Consider the following 13,705-nt stretch of genomic DNA (forward strand, 5'->3'; position numbering starts at 1 on the left):
CTTCACAAGATCATTACAGATTAATTTGTAATTTTAGTTGCCTTGGCCACATTACTTTTTTTTTTTCAAAATAATTTCAAGGGTCAGTGGTTTACTGTTTCCATTCACCGAAACCTCTTGAGTTTTCCACTTATATGGGGATAACATAATTAGTAGATGTATTAATGAGTTCTCTTTTTATTTATCCAAGGCTTCTCTGGTTTTACAGATGGGGAATCAAAACAAGGTGAAAGTGCTGCATGCTAAAAAGCATGTAGATAAATTTCAGTTCACTCTGTCAAAAGGAATAGCTGAGAGGTTTGGAGAAAGGACACTGAAAGTGTCCTGACTTCTAAATAAATACTTGAAAAAAAAAAATCTCTAAATGCTTCTATTTTTTTTAAAATGAGACCATGTAGATAAGAGCAACTCTGCAAACAATAAATGGAATAACAAAAGAAGCGAATACTATTGCTAAATCACTGTAAGAATGGATGGAACTGAAGAAGAAAGATATTTTTAAATCCTCCTTGTGAGTTATGTTTACTTGCTTTTTTCAGGAGACCTCTGAGCACTCTAATAAACAAAAGCAAAGCAGAGAGACTAGATATGGCTTTTCTTTTCCTAGAGACTGTTAAAAAACTAAGGTGAGCAAACAATCAGGAATAAGTTTTTGTTTATTTAACCTAAACCACATTTCCCGAAGAGTGGCATCTGGCCCTTTATACTAGTGCTGGGATTAGAAAGAAGCCTGGAAATGCCATGCCCCCTGGCATAAATAGAAGGAAACAGTCTATGCTGAATACGGTTTACTGTTGATAGAGCTACTGTTTTGTTGTGACGGAAATAGATCTGTAGACTTTCATATCTGAAACTAATACAATGTTTTTTTTCTTGGCTAAAAGCAATCCTGATAGGCTTCTCACAGATTTGCCTTCATCTCTACAATGAAGGTGACCTCTCCCCAAGCACAGGACAACAGTTTCATCTGAAGAAATTTAAAATAAACTGAAAGTGTGCTGGAATGGATATAGGAACAATGAAATGTGAAGATTTATGCTAGTGAATTCACTGGATTTTATCAGTCAATTTTATCAGTCAATTTTTGTAAAGTCTGTTGAAGTTCTGAGCTGGAAAAGGCCACATTACTCCTTATTAAGACACATGGAAAAACGTTCTGTGCATGTATATTGTGAGTGCATGCATATGTGCATGTGTATACATGTCTAGACACACAAAGTAAAACAATGGATTGTAAGAAGTTGATTGAAAGTTGATTGGAAATTATTCTGGAAATTTCTCTAGTTGCCAGCACGAAACAATCACCTGCTCCTGTGTACTTTTTTTGGTATCCTATTGATATCTTTTCATCAGGAAAAATATAGTCAGTTGTACAGAGGGAATAGAACATTCAAAATAATACACTGAGCATTGAACACCCACTGAAAACTCCACGTTGGTGCTACTAATGATCTTAACATATAAAGAATGATTTGTATTCTGATCCTACAGATAGATGTACTTGTGTAGACTCCTGACAAGTTGGATCTGCTGCTAAGACAAGCCCTCAAGGAATAGCACCAGTCCAATTATACTTAATGAATCACTTACACTTCTTGATCACTTTAGCCAATGTTCTCTTTCCTGGAGGTTTAAATTCTTCATCTCCTACTTTGATCTTAGACATGGAATAACCTCTTCTTACACCTGAATACTGTTATGTTGCAGGAGCTCATTTAAATGCATACTTTTTCTTTTTTTTTTTCCCTTTTGGTTAATATTAGAAACATGACTTCCAAGTCTATGTGCTTTTAATGTTTATCTGTTTAGGACAAAGGAGTTTTTGAACCACATGCTAAAACTTAACATTCACACTTGAGGGAAAGAAACAATCACCAGTCTGGGGAGAAAATTGCTTTCATGTGATATGATAATTGCTTCATGTGTTGTTATTCTATTAAGTTTTTTCTATTTATAAAAGATAAAGAGAAAACACATAAAAATTGACACCTAGACTTGTCCCATCAAAATAAATTTTGTTGTTTATACAGTATCTTACTTAAAGGTCAGAATGGATAGTTAGATGAATGAAAAATTCTTTGAGAAAAAATTTGGTTTGCCTAGGCTAACTACTCTGTAGTCTAGGATATACACTGTTTCTTTATTAGAAGAGTATTTTTTAAGTGTAAATATAATTGTCATTACATTGGTGAGAAATACCAGGTGTAGATCGTTTTGGGTCCTATTTTGTTATTCCTGATTAATTAAGATAGAATGAGCTGTGTATTAGTGCTGGAAAGAGAATATGTTATTGAATCTGTTTCTTTAGCAGTTTGTGATGGAAAACAGATTTCTAGTTCTTCCTTGTATAGATGACTTGTAGAAAATATTTTGCATATTTTGCCATTCAGTAAGATCCTCAGCCCTGCAAAAGATAGTGAAACCCTACTGCTGTGTAGAGCTGTGCCTCTGTCAAGGTAGTTGTTTCAATAGGGAACTGCATGAAATAGTCAAAAGAAACACCCTTTTCCGTGATATGTGTTAAAACCTGGCTCTCCTAGAGCATAAGAACTTCAAGCTTGAGCAACACCTGGGCTTCACCAACCTAAGCTAGCCATGAAACTATATATGTGTATACATTGCTTTCAAAAGCTCAACAGGAGAAAGGTTTTTTGTTTGTTTGGGATTTTTTGCATTTTGTTTTGTTTTTTTTTTTCTTTTCCTGTAGCTATGAGAGAAGAGAGTACTGTCTCCTTTTTTTTTCTAGTAGTTAGAGCATTTGCCTTGAAGCTGTACTGGGGCTGTTTAGTTTAGAGGAGACTGCAGGGGGATCTCATTAATATTTACAAATATCTAAATGGCAGATGTTAAGAGATTGAGGGATAACTTTTTTCTGTTGTATCCAGTGACAGGAGAAGGGGTAATGGAAAGAAGCTGGAACACAAGTTCCATTTAAATAAAGGGGAAAAACTATTTTACTGTTCAGGTGAGGGAGCCCTGGCACAGGCTGCCCTGGGAAGGTGTGGAGTCATCTTTTCTTGAAGTTTATAAAACCCACCTGGGTGTGTTCCTGTGCAACCTGATCTAGGTGGACCTGCTTCTGCAGGGGGGAAGGACTAGATGATCTCTGAAGATCTTTTCCAACTCCTACCATTCTGTGATTCTGTGTGTTATCAGTTCATTTCTCCACCTGTTGGAATCTTTTTTTTTTTTTCCTAGTACAGAGAATACTCTGGTCACCTAGTGGGGAGTTGTTCCAGCCAAGGAAAGTGCTAAGATTCTATCTAACTTTTGTATCTTAGCTCCTCGATTTGGTCCCAGATCCCTATTCCACATCTACCCAAATTCCCCAAACGTTCATTTTCTTCTGAGTACATGTTGGAGCTTTTTTCTTTTCTTTTTTACTGGGAATCATCTTGTGCTCTCTAAAACATGACAGAGTTGCCCATCTGAATATCGTTTGTTCCAGTGCTCACTCCCAGCGGGTGAGAAAGACAAGACTGTATCCAACAAAATACTCTCACTCACTGCTGTAGTGCTTCAGTGCAATCACAGCAAGATTTGTATGCTCAATGTCATCTGCTCATACTCTACATACATCTATCATTTCATACTGTTAAAAGTACTTCTTTAGTGAAGTGCAACACAGCTCTTACTTTTTAGACACATAGAACTGAATCCCTCATCCTGTACCTTGTACACACACTTATGTACTTTCACAGAGGCACATACGTCCACACAGACTATATTTTTTTGCAGTTGCAAGAACACTACATGGTAGCCAGAGGAGCACCAAATCTAAATACAACGTAGCATGATCTCAGCTGGTCTTTTCCAGAGGCTGACAACCTTGAACAGTGTGAACAAATTGGAAACCATGTAGACTGGGTGCCTGGAATCCTGCCTGGAGAGGGCACAGCTAGGGTTGCATGTGTAACTATTTCCTTCTCATAAAATTGTTTCATTCTGAAATAGATGAGCATGAAACAACTTGAATATCTCCAGTGTAGACAAAATTAGAGGATACAGACATGGTGACTGAACAGAAGCTTTTCTTGCCTGGTACCACTGAGAGACAGGCAAAAGGCAAAATGCTTAGTATGAAAGATAAAGTATACACCTGCCAATACATAACACAGTAAGTTCTATCAGCTGTAGAGCTGGGAAAAAAATCAGTTTGTCAGATGAAATAGGGGCTATTAAAAGTGAGGTGTTAGAAGTTCTCCCAGAAGCAATATTTGGTGGTCATAGAACTCTGATGCTGAAAAAGTATGAACTATGTAACTGCCAGGAGACAGAGGCTGAGTTTGGTCTTTCAACTTCAGTCTTTAAAGTAGTTTTTAGCAGACTTACAGGCCTAATTCTTTTGTTATTTTATCCTATTGTAGTTTTCCTGAAGTAATTCAAATGTTTCTTCTATAAAAATCTTGTTTGCAGCTGTCATACGTCCCTACTTTCCTTATTTCCTTCTTGAATGTTGATAACTCCTGGTCATAGCTTATATGAATTGTCAGTGCAGTAGTGCTTTCAAAGATATGTTTTTCTCCATCTTTTCTTTTTTATTTGTCAGGTAACAAGTTTATTACTTATTATTAGCACAGCTAAGTGAAACAGAGATCTTTAGAACACACAGCCTGGTGGATCCGATCTCTGACAGTGCAGTTCTAGAAGAGTTTGTGGGTTTTTTCTTCTGTATGTGTATTTTGGGATTTTTTTAGTAATTTTTTTCTTGTCCTTAATTATTAACTTAAAGAATGATGACTTTGTTGTCAATGCTGTTCAGTAAAACACTGAATAGTATCAAAGATACATGTACTTAATTATACTTAGCCACATAATTAAGGCATATAAAAAATTAGATGCTTCTTCCCTCTAAAGTTTTAAAGTCACCTGAATTTAAGGAATTAAATTCCCAAAGAAAATGTAGTTAGAACTTTCCAAGCATGTAATTTGCAGTAAGGTTAATAGCCTACAAATGCAGACAGAAAAGATGATCAGAGTATAGATGATTAAGGCCAAGGGAAGAAATCATCAAGACTTTTAATTATGGCATTTTGAAGGAGATTTTTAAAACATAAAGGACTTTTTTTTTTATATTTCTCTGAGGGTCCTATGATGACTTCTCAAGGAGCAACAATTAAAACTGCTATACATATGGAAGCAAAAGCTTATTTTACTTGTTTCTCCTTGTACAAAGTTGGAAACAGAGAGGATACTTTGAGAAATGTACTGATCTCAATAGTGCTTTAACACTTTATTTTAATATTTCTTTAACACTTGCCCCTTTTAAAGTTATTAATCTGTTCACTTTGCATATGTTTTGTTAATTCTTTGTACTCATTCTGTAGATCTGCTTTGGTCTTGTGCATTTTAGGAGTCTTTCCTGGGTCTAGGAATCACAGCAAGGATGTAGTATCTGTGTGACAGTTTAACCAGACTGAAAAATCTGAAACAAGTCTATATATTTTCTGGCAAAGTTTAAGGACTGGACTCCTGAGCATGAATGACTTCATAAAATCAGATATAGGCAGCAGAGACAAGTGGCAGATTATCATTCACACTTTTTTTCTTAGTTTAAACTTGAAGCAACACAATTCCTCTCCAGTGAATGAAATAGACATAAGTTTCTTCAGCTTCTAGTCTTCTTACAAGGTGAGAGATGGAGATAAGTCTTCCTGCAGCTGTTTCTTTCCCAGCTCTTCCCAGGACTTCTTTTGAACGTTGAGTCATCATTTGAAACAATAAAGAAAATACAAGAAAGAAGTATCAATTTAAGCCAATCAAACTTGTTTTGAACAATGATATAGCAGGCACATTATTTTCTGATTTTATTTTAAATAGATTTGATTTTTCTCTTCTTGCATGGAAAGTAGAATTTCCATTTGTCTATTGAAGATGTAAAAAAGAGATTGTTAATGCTGGACTGCTGTCTCCTACAGAATAAAGCTTAACACATGGACAGAAATCTGATCCCAGTGCTCAGACTCACTTCCTTTATCTCATCAAATCTGTGCCAACACAGGTGGTCATGATTCTGAAGGGAATCATGAGCAGCCAAAATAGACCAGACAGCAGACAGCAGTTAATTAACACAGGCTGTAGTACTTGCAAGGACCTCACCGAAGAAATTAAAACTTTATATTTGTTAAAGGTCCCTGCAAACATTATCTGGATACATTTGATGTTTGAATTTGTTTTATATTGATTCCTTTTGGGGTTCTTTTGGTTGTTTGGATTTTGTTTGGTTTTTTTTCCTTCATATGTAGTAATAGCATTCTCTTAATTGAAGAAAAACCTGTATAATTCGTCTTTGCTTTTATTGATGTATTGGGTTTGAGTGGTAAGATTTTTTTGGGGGGATGAGGACTAAAGGGGTGACTTCTGTTTAGAAGTTGCTAGAAGCTTCTCCTATATCCAATAGAACCAATGTCAGCAGGCTCCAAGACAGACCCATCGCTAACCACAGCCAAGCCCATCAATGATGGTGAGAGTGCCTCTGTGAGATCACTTTTAGGAGGAGGAGCAAAAAGCTGTTGTACAAGTACAGCTGCAGCAGAAGAGAGAGGAATGAGAATATGTGAGAGAAATAGCTCTCTAGACACTAAGATCAGTGAAGAAGAAGGAGGAGGAAGTGTTCCTCTGCAGTCCATGGTGCAGCCCATGGTGAGGCCCTGCCCCTGCAGCCATGGAGGCCACAGGAGAGCAGAGATCCACCTGCAGCCTGGAGAAGACTCCATGCCAGAGCAAGCAGATGCCTGAAGGAGGTTATAACTCTGTGAGAAACCTATGCTGGAGCAGGCTCCTAGCAGGACTTGTGGACCTGTGGAGAGAGGTGACTGTGCTGGAGTAGGTCTACTGGCAAGACTTATGACCCTTTAGGTGACCCATGCTGGAGCAGTTAAAGAAGAACTACAGTCCCAGTAGCTCGTGAAGGACTGTCTCCTGTGGGAAGTGCCCCATATTTAAGTAGGGGAAGAATGTGAAAAGGAAGGAACAACAGAAACAGTGTGTGATCAGCTTACTGCAATCCCCATTCCCTATCCCCCTCTGTACTGCTTGAGAAAAGGAGGTAGAGAAATCAGGGGCGATGTTGAAACCACGAAGAAGAAAAGGTGAGGGGAAGATGCTTTAAGATTGGGTTTTTATTTCATATTACCCTTCTCAGATTGAATTTTCAGAAAATTAAAATTATTTTCATTAAATTGGGTCTGTTTTGCTCATGATTGTAATTGCTGAGTGATGTCCCTGTAATTATCTTGACCACTGTATTTTCTCTATCCTGTCCAGTTTAGGAGGGTGAGGGTCTTTGTGGGCACCTGAGGTCCAGCAGGGGCCAACTCACCCCATTTACAGACAAACACACTAATATGGAAACCAGCATAGAAAAGGCAGGTGATTTTAGATTATTGATTACATAATCTTCTGTGTGAGATTGAAATGAGTGTGATTTAAAGAAACCAGTGAGTTTTGGAAGGACTACTGTAGTCTTATCTACAAATACTCTAGTGATTCTCCTGTTCATTTTAAAGTATATGTTTGGATATTTAGTACACTGACCATAACATATTTTAGTATTAGGTTTACAGTTTAAATTTTTAAAAAAGAAAGAAAGAAACAGACCATAAGTGCTTTTCATTATTGCATTCAGAGCATTTCCAGACATGAAGCAGAACGTTTTTTTCACAGACTTAGGCCAAAGTTTAAGCAAAAAAAAAAAAAAGCCTCTCCCAGTAGGCATTATCAGTTTAGTGTGGGAGAATATAAAGGCCTTTGCGCTATTTGTTCTGTGCATGAACAATCCTAAACCTCTAATGCCAAAGTCTATGTTTTTTTAAAACCTGTTCTATAATTTATGAACACAGAATAGTGTACTCATTCTTAGAAATGAGTATCTAGAGGATGACTCACATTCTGAATAGCAAAATTTTGCCAAGTGATTTGGCTCATTGCAATCATATTAGTAGGAGTAAATAAATGTTATCTAAAATTGAAACTATTCTATTATAATTCTTACAGCAAAAATAAGAAATTATCATCTACTTGAAAGGAAAATTATTAATAAATTTGCACTTACAATAAAAGGAACTCAGCAACAAAAAGGAAGTCTGTGCACATGAATATGTCTGTTGTCTGGTTGCTGGCTGTTGGATTGGACTTTGATGAACCTGATCTAATGAAAGATGTCCCTGTTGTGGCAATGAGATTGGATTACCTGATTTTTAAAGGTCCCTTACAACCCAAACTGTTTATGATTCTATGATCATATTTTCATGGGAGAGATTACTTTCCAAGAAACAGAAGTTAGCTGCATTGCTTAAAACTTTCAAGGTAGTAATCTTTTATATTTCGAGTATATTACTAGATAAATTAATAGAAATTAAATCTAACGTGGTTGTGTGGTGATGATTTAATTTAATCCAAAGACTCATTAAGTTAACAGGTACAGTCAGCTCATCTTGCATTGTATTATCAGGAAGGAACTGAGTAGAAGCTGTACAAAAACAGAGAGAAAGGAAATGAAATAATCAGAGGTCAGAATAAAAGGCATAGAGAAAGAATTGCATAATTTTCCTGAAATAAGCACAGTAGCACAGCTCCGATCAATCTGCGCAGAAAAGGGCTCAATTTTGCTGAGTAAGTAGTTTATTCTCCAGTTCTCAACATGAGCATAGAAATGCTAGACTTCTGAGAAAGGGTAGTATGAATACTCTGTTAGTTCCTGAAAGAGAATACTGGGATCCATAGACACGCTGTTGGCCAAGGTTTTCTAGAAGAAAAAAATCTGTATATTGTCTTGTAGCCTTTTTCTTCACATTTTGAAATAAAGCTTTTGCATTTTGCAGGGATATTTTGTATTGTGATATTTGTTTGCATCTAATCTGGAATGAAATAATGTAATCTTTGATAATTCTGAAGTATTTTTTTCATCTATTTTTTTGGTCACAATGTTTAAAAATAGAAGTTTCTTGCATTTAAAATTTGTGATTTTCCTGGAATTTAAAATTTATTTCAAGTTTTCATGAAAAAAATATTTAAAATGCTTTTTACTTTATAGTCAGCTGCTGTTTTAGACTGAATGAAGAATTTTAATGTGCTTTCTAAAAACAGCAATAACCTTTTAACCTCATAATCAAAGAAGCCAGAACTTGGTATATACTATATTGCAGAGATGCTTAGATGCACTAGGCATATTGCCTTACACATAGTGCACACATACACAAATGACAGATAATTTTGAAGTTGTCCACGCAAGATATTAAGTATCTATAATCTTAAGTAAGACTTTACACATGTACAGAAGAGATTTTTAACCCAGAAAGCTAAACTTTGATCATCTTTTCATAACAACTGCTTCAGAAATCCATTAAGGATGTGTAAAGGCAAAGTTATGAAGTGACACTGATTTCATAGAATAATTAAATTTTTCTATGCATGGTCAATATCTGTGTACAGGTAATACAGAAAGGAAGAGAAGCTGGAAAATATATGAGTGTACAGGGGATATAATAGAATGGATGGTAAGTCGAACTTTATGTTTGAAGCTTTTTTGAATCATCCTAGTTAAAGAAATGGACTTTTGTCATAGTTAAGTGTAGCTTGGATTGAAGCAGTTTTTTTGTAATAGGAGAGAGCTATATAAGTGAGAACTTAACTACTTTCTTCCCATCCTAGGCATAAAACCAGATTCATCCAGAGATTCTATTTGTGCATGGTATTAACTGCATTTTTGATTGAACAGTACAAACAGAGCATTCGACAATAGTATTTGGCATTTCTTGAATTCCCATGTAAATAATTAAGCATTGAAAAAGTCACAAAATTACTTTCTTCTTCTCCTTTGTCTCACCCTTACAACTGTAACACTGTAAAATAAATTTCTGTCTGGCTGATGTCTGTTATGCAAAAGTCCAGTGCAGAATATCAGTCTGTTAAAGTTAAAAACATTTTAATATGATAAGATCAGATAATTTAGCACCATCAGTGATGTTCAGTAACAGTTACTGTGTAACACATGAAGCCTATGCTTAAAAAGTTAAATATGTGTACTTATGCGTCAGATCAAATAACTTATTTCTGTTAATGGAAAAGGAATGAATATAAATACCTCAGATTTCACTAAGATTAAAGAGTACTTACGGTCTCTATCAAGCTTTCTCAGACATAAAATGGAAGGTTAATTTGATTGGAACTTAATTTACAGATTTAGAATTCTGTTTCTATCATAGACAATTTATGAACTTCATAGTGCTATTAGAATGATTTAAAGTCTCATAGAAAAGAGGAATGTTTATCTCTTGTAGATGTGGGTTTTCCATGGAATATAACAACAGTAATACCTTTAAAAAAAAAAAAAAACTGGTGTTTTGTATATCTCCTTTTTAACTATGTAAAATGATTCTCCACAGTAATATAAAAATTACCTAAGTAATGAAATTACATTGATCTTTTCTTCAAGTTGGTAGAATTATCACAGATAGTAGATAAGGTCCGAGAGTGGTTAGATGCAAAAGATAGTAAAAGTTGGTATAGATTAGATTATAAAAACACAATTACAGCTGATAGTATCAAATATCATAGTTTGATAGAATCGTGGAATTTTAGGACAACCCGTGTTGGAAGGGAGCTTGAAAGTTCACTTGGTCAAACCCTTCATGGGAAAGGAAGCCTAGAGGAGATAACCTAGCACACTGTTCAACTGCATCTTGAAAATCTCTAAGGATAGGGACTCTGCCTCATCCCTGGCAAAGTTGTTTTGGAGAATGAGTAAACTGTAAAAAATGTCTGAAAAAAAAAATCTGAAATGAAACCTGTTCTGGTGAAAATTGTGAACAGTGCACCTCTGTTCTCTCTGTAGCCATGTTTGAAGTATGGAAATACTATTATGAGGTCCCCCTTGAACCTTCTCTTCTCCAATGGGAAAAGACCAAGCTCCTTCAATCTCTCCTGACAGAGGACATTCTCCAACTCTTTGATGGTCTTCATGATCCTTCTTTAGACCCTTTTTGGTCTGCTCATGTCTATTTTGAGTTATAGGGACAAGAACTGGACACAGTTCTCTAAGTGTAGCCTGACAAGTGCTGAGCAGAGTGGGATGATCATGTCTCTATCTCTGCTGTTAATACTGCTGCAGATGCAGCCCAGCATCTGAGTTACCTTTGTTGATGCATCAGCACACTGCTGACTTGTGCTAAGCTTTTCCACCAGGAACCCCAGAACCCCCTCATGAAGGCTGCTCCACAGCCACACAGATCCTATTCTATAGTGGGGTCCTTGGTTATTCTGTCCTAGGTGCAGGACTTTGTTAAACTTCATACTATTCTTTCAAAGCCACGGTTCCAGCCCCTCCAAGTCCCTCTTGGGTTCTCCTATCTGATGTGTCTAGATCTCCACCCATTTTGAAATCATCAACTAATTTGGTGAAGGTTTTGTCAATCCCATCATCCAGATTATTTATGAAGATTTTGTACAGTGAAGGGCCCAGTGTTGTTCCCTGGGAAACCTCACTTGTGACAGACTGCTAGCTTGAGTAAAGTTGTTAATCACCAGCCTTTGAGTATTACCTGTTAGCTAATTTCCTACCCAGATCACCCATCCAATCTATATCTTGCCAGTTTGTACAAGAGAAGGCTGTGAGAAATGTCAAATGCTTTGCTGAAGCCTAGACAAACAACTTCCACTGCTCTCCAAATTTCTCTAAATTTCTGCAAATATTGCAGAATAAATGTTGCTGCTACAAGAACCGTCAAGACACCATATAGATTTTATTTACAAAAAGTTAATTCATAATACATAAATTGTGATCAAAAAATACCAGGGAAGGTAATACAAGAAGCTTCCAGCTGCTTGTATTCTCTGGTCTGAGCCACTGTTCTGTCTCTAAAGTATGTAAATGAAAATGGCAAATTTATCCGGCTGGATCATTTAGCTGAAATAAACATTTAGAAGACATTGGATCAGTAGATATGATTTTGATGATTCCTCATCTCTCAAATATTAGGACTGACATTAAACAAGTATTTTCATGTAGCATTTACAAGGCTTAAACATGAGAAGACAAACTTCTAGCTCATGAACTTTCTGGTCCTTCAGCAAGCCTTTTTTCTTCCAAGATGCCTACACAATACTTCCTACTGCTAACCACTTGGCAGACAGCAACTCACACATTCTGTACAGAACATATTTTTGTGTTACTGTTGTTTTCTCTTTCCTCTTTTTTGACCTTAGCCATCTGCATGTTTTATCTATCGGTTCTGTCATTAGCATAGACCCTGATCCTTTAAATGCTTAAGCACATGGTTAAATTCAATGTGTTATTTATAACTTTTTGCAGGTTCTAGCTTGGGATAACTATTTAAAAATGATCGTTATTCCTGACATTACTGTTTAGCTTACTTATTAAGATTGCTTTGTAATCTTAGGACCAAGACTTAATTATGAAAGGCATTTTAAAAATACTAGGTAAAAAACATGCTCTTATGTTTTGTCTGCCTGGTTATTGGGTAATTCTATACACAAGTAAATAATAATTACTATAAAATAATTTTTTTATGAAATAAATATTTAATCTTGTCTGCTTTTATTTAGTTTTTAGGTCCTATGAATTGTGAGATAAGATCTTGTCCACTTCTTTTTCTGTCCTTAGATTTTTTTTTTAATTTCTAGAATGTCTGTGATTCTGTGATTCTGTGACATTGCTTATGAAGATTTGATTTCTCAGAACAGTTTCTTTCTCATGTTATTATTCTCTTTGAAATCCAAAATATGAAAGTATAATGTGAGGTGCTTAAATCCCTCATCTTGGGTGTAAGATGAGACAATTCTTTTCTACATATTTTAGTGTCATGAAATAGTGAACCAGAAGCCAGAGTTCTAAGCAGCTTCCTAAAATCACTGGTTTTAATTCTTTTGGATTAATTCAACAAATTACCACGAATCTCTTTTTCAATGTAAAAAGATGGGAATTAAGAGAGCAGAAGTAGCTGTACTTGTAAGAAATAAGGAGAAAAGACTTACAGAATATCTAAACACTTGTTGTGCATAGCAATTAGAAACCCACAGACATTCTATCCTCACTGCAAGGTATGTACTAGTAAGCATACCTAATTTCATTTTTTCACAGTACCATATCTTTGCAGTATGTTTTTTTTTGCTTTGCCTATATTAATGAATAATTTTGAATTACTATCATGTAATGTAATTGTAATTACATATACATATATTGGAACTTTTTATTTGCTTTCCACAAAATTATGTCCTTGCTCACAGTCATAAATATGCTAATAAAATTAAGCATTCAGTAAAATTTGGCATCAGGAGTTTTGTTACTTTCACAATAGATCAGTAAAGCATCTGCTTCAGATATTTCTAAAAAATCTATACCTCCACAAAATGTAAAGAAGTCAAAGGTACAATAATTAAATAGGAAATCTAGGACTTTTGCATTTTGATTGTATAGAAAAATATTACAGAAATCTTATCTTCTTATTAAAATATAATAATATCTAAATCAAACTTATTTTAGATAAAACAGAACATAATAAATGTATGCCAGAATATATACTCCTTTTGGCCAATTAACTGATACAACTCTTACTGAAAAAGTATGACTTGTTATATCGAAGTTGGCTCACTAAGATGTTCCAAAACACTTCATTAGCAACGAATCTTATCAAGAGCTGCTGAAGGAGCTCGGGATATTTAGCCTACAGAAGAGGAGGTTGAGAGG

This window comes from Colius striatus, chromosome 4 (genome assembly GCF_028858725.1).
Source record: "Colius striatus isolate bColStr4 chromosome 4, bColStr4.1.hap1, whole genome shotgun sequence".
Taxonomy (NCBI): Eukaryota; Metazoa; Chordata; class Aves; order Coliiformes; family Coliidae; genus Colius; species Colius striatus.